This window comes from Leptinotarsa decemlineata, unplaced genomic scaffold, assembly GCF_025532065.1.
Source record: "Leptinotarsa decemlineata unplaced genomic scaffold, Ldec_3_MD MMD2_tig00000026_RagTag_RagTag, whole genome shotgun sequence".
Taxonomy (NCBI): Eukaryota; Metazoa; Arthropoda; class Insecta; order Coleoptera; family Chrysomelidae; genus Leptinotarsa; species Leptinotarsa decemlineata.
In genome coordinates this window covers 8,048,399-8,054,398 of record NW_027412539.1, presented here as the reverse complement: position 1 = coordinate 8,054,398, position 6,000 = coordinate 8,048,399, and positions in this window count along the sequence as shown.

The following is a 6,000-nucleotide window of genomic DNA, read 5'->3' as shown; positions in this document are numbered from 1 at the left end:
CGTTCAAGAGCATAAGATGAGACCGCCCGTCGAATGGAATCAAATCGGATTATGAATTCAAAAATAACGTGAAATTATACTGACAGGATTTTTCCGTCTTCGAGTTTCGATATATTTTTAAATTTATATCCCTATTTAACCCCCTTCGACAGCAGGTCTCATCTTGCGATTTTCATAAATTACTATCATGATTGAATTCGATTCTCCTAACGTAAAATTATGCTGACAGGATTTCTCCTTCTAAGATTTTCGATTACTTTTTAAAATTATGTTTCCATGTGACCCCTTTCAATTGTTTCACTATTTGACCCCTTCTTATCGCTTGTCTCATCTGCTATGTCTGATAACAATACATATGTTCAGTGATAGATAATTTCTTACTAATGAACTCATAGGTACCCTTTTTTATAATTTTTTTTTAATCTGTTTTTTTAGTAGACACATCTGAAAGAATTGCCTGTGGTGTTCGTTCAGCGACAATAATAGAGCTACTAATCATTTTCAACCTTTTTAATGTTTATTTCTTCATATTAGTTTTTCGATGTACGTCTATGTGCGCTCGGGTGTTTTCGGGAGTTTGGCTGCCACCTTTCTGCTGCTAAGTTCACACCGGTACCATAAAGGCCGTAATGATTAAACTGTTCAGCTTGTTGAGCAAAATCCCTTGACTGTATCAAAAGCCCTACTGAATTGTTGAAGACCTTGATTATGTGCTCTGGAAGATACAGGGGTGCGCAAAGTCCAGAATAAAATTAATATGTTTTTAACCAGTATTTTAGGAAAAAAAACGCTGAAACACGTCAGTTGATTTCACGTTGTACGCATTTTTTAGCAATAAAATGAAATATTTTTTTTTCAACCCCTTAGCTGCAACCCTCCCCAACTTTTTTTTTCAAATGCAAACCTATGTCGTGTATGGGCTTATTGAAAAGCTCGTAAAAAATGGAATCTGGCCATACCCTTTTTTTTTACTCATGCGGTTACCTCGAAATGAGAAAAAACTCTTTTAAAACCAAAAAAGTTAGAAATACCTATTTAGTTCTATCTACGGGTGAATTAACGTTGCAAAAAACAAATAAGTGGTGATGATGTACATTGCTCAACAATTGCTAAGGATCACCAGTAGGTACCTACTTTCTAAAAGTTTACAAATTTTAAGAACAGACCAACCGGGCCAGGCACCACAACAAATTTTATTGATTTATGTGTATAACTGATAACGTATTGTAGCATCAACATTCTGTGGATTTTATTTTTTCACCAAAAACTTACACATAAAATTAGTTCCATCCCAAGCAATTGTAGACCAGTGTACCTCAAAAAGAGAAAAAGTTTGTTGCATTCTTTGTACCAAAATGAATGCCCTGATATTGTCTTGACTCAGTTTTAAAATTGTGGCATTTCTGGGTGAAATTGAAAATATGTATGTTTAGTTTATTAATTGGGTACCTTCAAAGTGTTCTTTTTTAATTTGAAAAAACAAAAATGGTATTGTCAGAGAGGCAGCGTATCGAAGTCTTGATATTGTTGGGATGTGGGGATAGAATGCGGCGTCAAAGTGAGGTGTGTACTTTATTTAATGCAAAATATCCGGAAAATCACATTTCCCAGGCTACTGTGAGTAAGATCTTACACAAATTTGAAGAACATGTTACAGTGAAGGACTTGTCCAGAAGTGGCCGACCACATGTTTTAGACGAAGATCAAAAATTGGACATTGTCGTATCTCTGCAGGAAGATCCACATTTGTCAACGGTTTCATTAGCCCAAAACAATCCTGCGTCTAGACGTACGATTGGGAGGTTTTTGAAAACAGAAAAATACCACCCATATAAGGTATGTCTTGTCCAAGAGCTCTTGGAAGATGACTGTGACAGGCGTTTACAATTTTGTGAGGAAATAATGAGGCGATGTGACGATAATAATGGGTTTCCACTCAACATACTCTTTTCGGGCGAAGCTACTTTTTATTTACATGGAGTAATTAACAGGCACAACTATCGATTCTGGAGTCAGGAAAACCCACACTGGATATACGAAGCTCGTACGCAGCATCCTCAGAAAGTAAATGTATGGGCAGCCATCATCAACAACAGAATATTAGGGCCATACTTTTTTGAGGGAAACCTTACAGCTGCACGTTACTTAGACTTTTTACGCTTTGAATTAGTCCCTGCTTTAGCTGTTATGTTTCCCAATGAAGCAGATCCAGATATCCCCACTGAAACACTTTGGTTCCAACAGGACGGCGCTTCCCCACATTTTGGTATTAATGGCAGAGAATATATCGATGACATATTTGCAGGACGCTGGATTTGACGACGTGGTACAAATGAATGGCCGCCAAGATTCCCAGACTTAACGCCATTAGATTATTTTTATTGGGGATATATGAAAGACAAGGTTTATCAAAATAGGCCGGCTAATATTGAAGATCTAAAAAGCATAATTAGAGTGGAATCACATAACATACCGGCTGAGGCCATTCGGAATTCCGTAGACGGATTCTACCATCGCCTAGGAGCCTGCCAAGTAGAGGGTGGAGGCCAATTTCAGCATCTGTTACGTTAATTCACCCGTAGATAGCACTAACTTGGGTATTTGTAATTTTTCAAAAGAGTTTTTTGTCATTTCGTTGTAACCACAAAAAAAATAAAGGGTATGGTCAGAATCCATTTTTACGAGCTTTTCAATGAGCCCATACACGACATAGGTTTGCATTTGAAAAAAAAAGTTGGGGAGGGTTGCAGCTAAGGGGTTGAAAAAATATATTTCATTTTATTGCCAAAAAATGCGTACAACGTGAAATCAACTGACGTGTTTCAGCGTTTTTTTCCTAAAATACTGGTTAAAAAGATATTAATTTTATTCCGGACTTTTGTGCACCCCTGTATTCGAGAGCATTGCTGTATCTGAATTCTGAATGAAGCGATAAGTACTATCACTAATGACAGCAGAGTTTTTTATCACCTGTTTGCAAATTTTTACTGATTTATTTATTAGCTTGTTTCAAAATGCTTGTTAGTTCTTATGAGACTACTTCAAACTATATTATCCCAGTGAATACTTATTCAATTTAATCGGAATGAGCCCCATTTGAATCAGTACACTTCTGCCAATGTAACACAAGTCGATTGATCCGTTAGCATAAAAATTGTGTGCTCGGGATTCGATAAAGTCGACGACGGCCATTTTTACCTGGTCTTGATTGACGAAGGTTCTACCGGTGAGAAAGTTATCGAAGTGGTTGAAAGGATTGTAGTCGGTTGGCGAGAGGTCAGGAAAGTATGGTGGGTGAGACAGAACTTCGACGCTTAATTTTTTTGATTTTCGGACGATGATTTTCGTGGACGGGCGTTATCATAGAGCAGGATCGGACCTCTTCTGTTGACCAGTGCCGGCTGCTGTTGACGCAATTTTCGGTACAATTCTTCGATTTCCTCTGCTGTGATGATTTGGCCCGGTTGCAGACAAATCATCGTACAGTAACCATGATCTTTTCTTGGTGTGTCTTTGCTTTTTGGAGATTCCTGGGTGTCCAACCACTGTCCTGAACGTTTCCTGTTATCGTAGAGGATCCACTTTTCATCACACATGACGATTCGATCCAAAAAAGGATTGTTTTGGTTGCGCAGAAATAAAGTAGAACAGACCTCGAAACGTAACAATTTCTGTCGATCGTTCAAATCGTGGGCACCCACTTTTCGATCTCCTTGACAGAAACCGCATGTAAGCTCATGTCCAGTTCTTCCGCTGTGATTGGTCTCCACAAGGGCCCTCAACTTCCCGTTCTAGATTACTGTAGGTCGACCACTTCGGAGCTCATAATTGAGGCTAAAATCTTCCCAAATTTTTTAAGTGGCAAGTATAGGTTTGTGATATATCGTTTGAAGGGTCTCTTCCTTCTCTGTTCCAAAATGTTACCGAAATTCGATAAAATACACTCAAAAATTAAAATGTAATGCAAAACGTAATGAAATAAAAGTAAAACTAATAAATAGAGTTTATTCTATGATTTTCACTATAAGGGTTTTACAAAAACCGCGACACGTGTTTCGCTATACAATAGCGTAATGAAATGTCGAATACGAAAAAGAACTATGGATGTTAACGAAGTAGATGTTCAAAATATTCACCGCGAAGTTCCGCGATAGTCTTGACAACATCCTAGTCTCAAATAAAACTGTCTTCTAACATTATTTAACATATCAGGCGTGACCGACCTAATCGCAAGCGTTATTAGTCCTTTCAAGTCATTCAAATCTGAAGGTTTAGTTTTGTTACACATTGCTCTTTACATATCCCCATGAAAAGAAATCTAATGATGAAAGGTGATCGCGCTGGCCATTCTATCGATCCTTGTCTCCCTATCCACCGATTGGGAAATGTTGTATCGAGGTATTATCGGACATTAACTTGGTAATGTGGTGCATGGTGTTCCATCCTGCTGAAACCATATCGTATCCACTGGAACTTTAGGGTTTCCTGGATCAGGATATACTTACATTTGCTAAATTTGGAATGACATCATTTTGAAGTAGTGCCCAATAATTTTCATCATTCAAGTTGCCCTTGATGAAAAAGCGACCAATGATATGGTTTCCTACAATCCCTGTCCAAACATTAACCTTTTGAGGGTATTGCGTGTGTTCTTCTCTCATCCAGTGAGGATTTTCCGTTGACCAGAAGCGGCAATTTTACCGATTAGCATGACCATTTAGAGACAAAGTACACTTATCAGAATACATAACGTCTTCTAATTAGATATTGTTATCCAACATGTCCACCATTTCATCACATCACCTCTATCAAAATCGTCATCCATGAGCTCCTGAGTAGGTATATTTTATTTTATTTTAATATGTTTACAATCGATGTATGGTTAACATTGAATGTAGTGGATGCCTGTCTACTCGATGTATGTGGGTTTTCCTCAAACTCAAGCATCACATCTAATTTGAGTTCAACACTCATTGCATTGGCAGCTGATTTTTTATCTGCCTCACATGACCAAGCTTTGTTTATTGTTTCTTGAGGTATGGGCGGTAAATTAAGAAATTTCTCATGAAATAGGCGAGCTACTTTCTGTTGTGTTCGGGTTCTATCTCCGTAACCAATCATTTGTAAAACTTGTTATTTTATGCATTTCCGTTAATCTAGCCATTTGTCAGACTTGAAGTTAAAGAACTTTAAACTTGAATTAAAATACTGACAACTAATGTTGTAACACACAAAACAAGTTGACAAGGCGTCTTAAACTAACGTTGCCATGTAAATTATTTAGTTTTAAAGGATACCATCTAGAAGGAACATTGCTATGGTGTTTGTTTACTTTCTTATTATCAAACCTCAACATGAAACACGTTTTGAGTATATTGCAATAAGTTTTGAGTCTATTTTATCGAATTTCGATAACCACATGATTTTAATTTATTTTATCTTAACTGTTGCAATAAGCTTGGAAGCGATAACATTTTTGAATAGAGAATGAAGAGACTTTTCAAACAATATATCACAAGCCTATACTTCCTATTTAAAAAGTTGGGATTGTAACTGTTATTCGACGGGAGTTGAACGTATATGGGTAGCATTTTTCCGTTGAAGTATGTCAAATTATAATTTAAATTTGACATGTTTCGGAATTTTGTCAAAATATGTACTGTAACCGAAATAATGAATTTATTCCATTTGGCTTTAATGAATACTTATTGAGATGTAGTGCTACAAACACCTATGACATTAAAACGGACATAACTTTTGAAATAAACTAATATAACAGATATTGGCCTATAATTGCTTATTTAACAATGATTTCCTCCATTGCTGTGAATGTTTTGGAAATTGTATATGAAGTTAAGTGCATAAAATAACAATATTTATTCATAATATCTACATATTTGTTAGGAGTTATTAAAAAAATTGTATGAACCAAAGTTTAATTATTTTTCAAATAGATAAAACAGTGATTTGACACAAAACATTCGAAAAATGTCTATAACT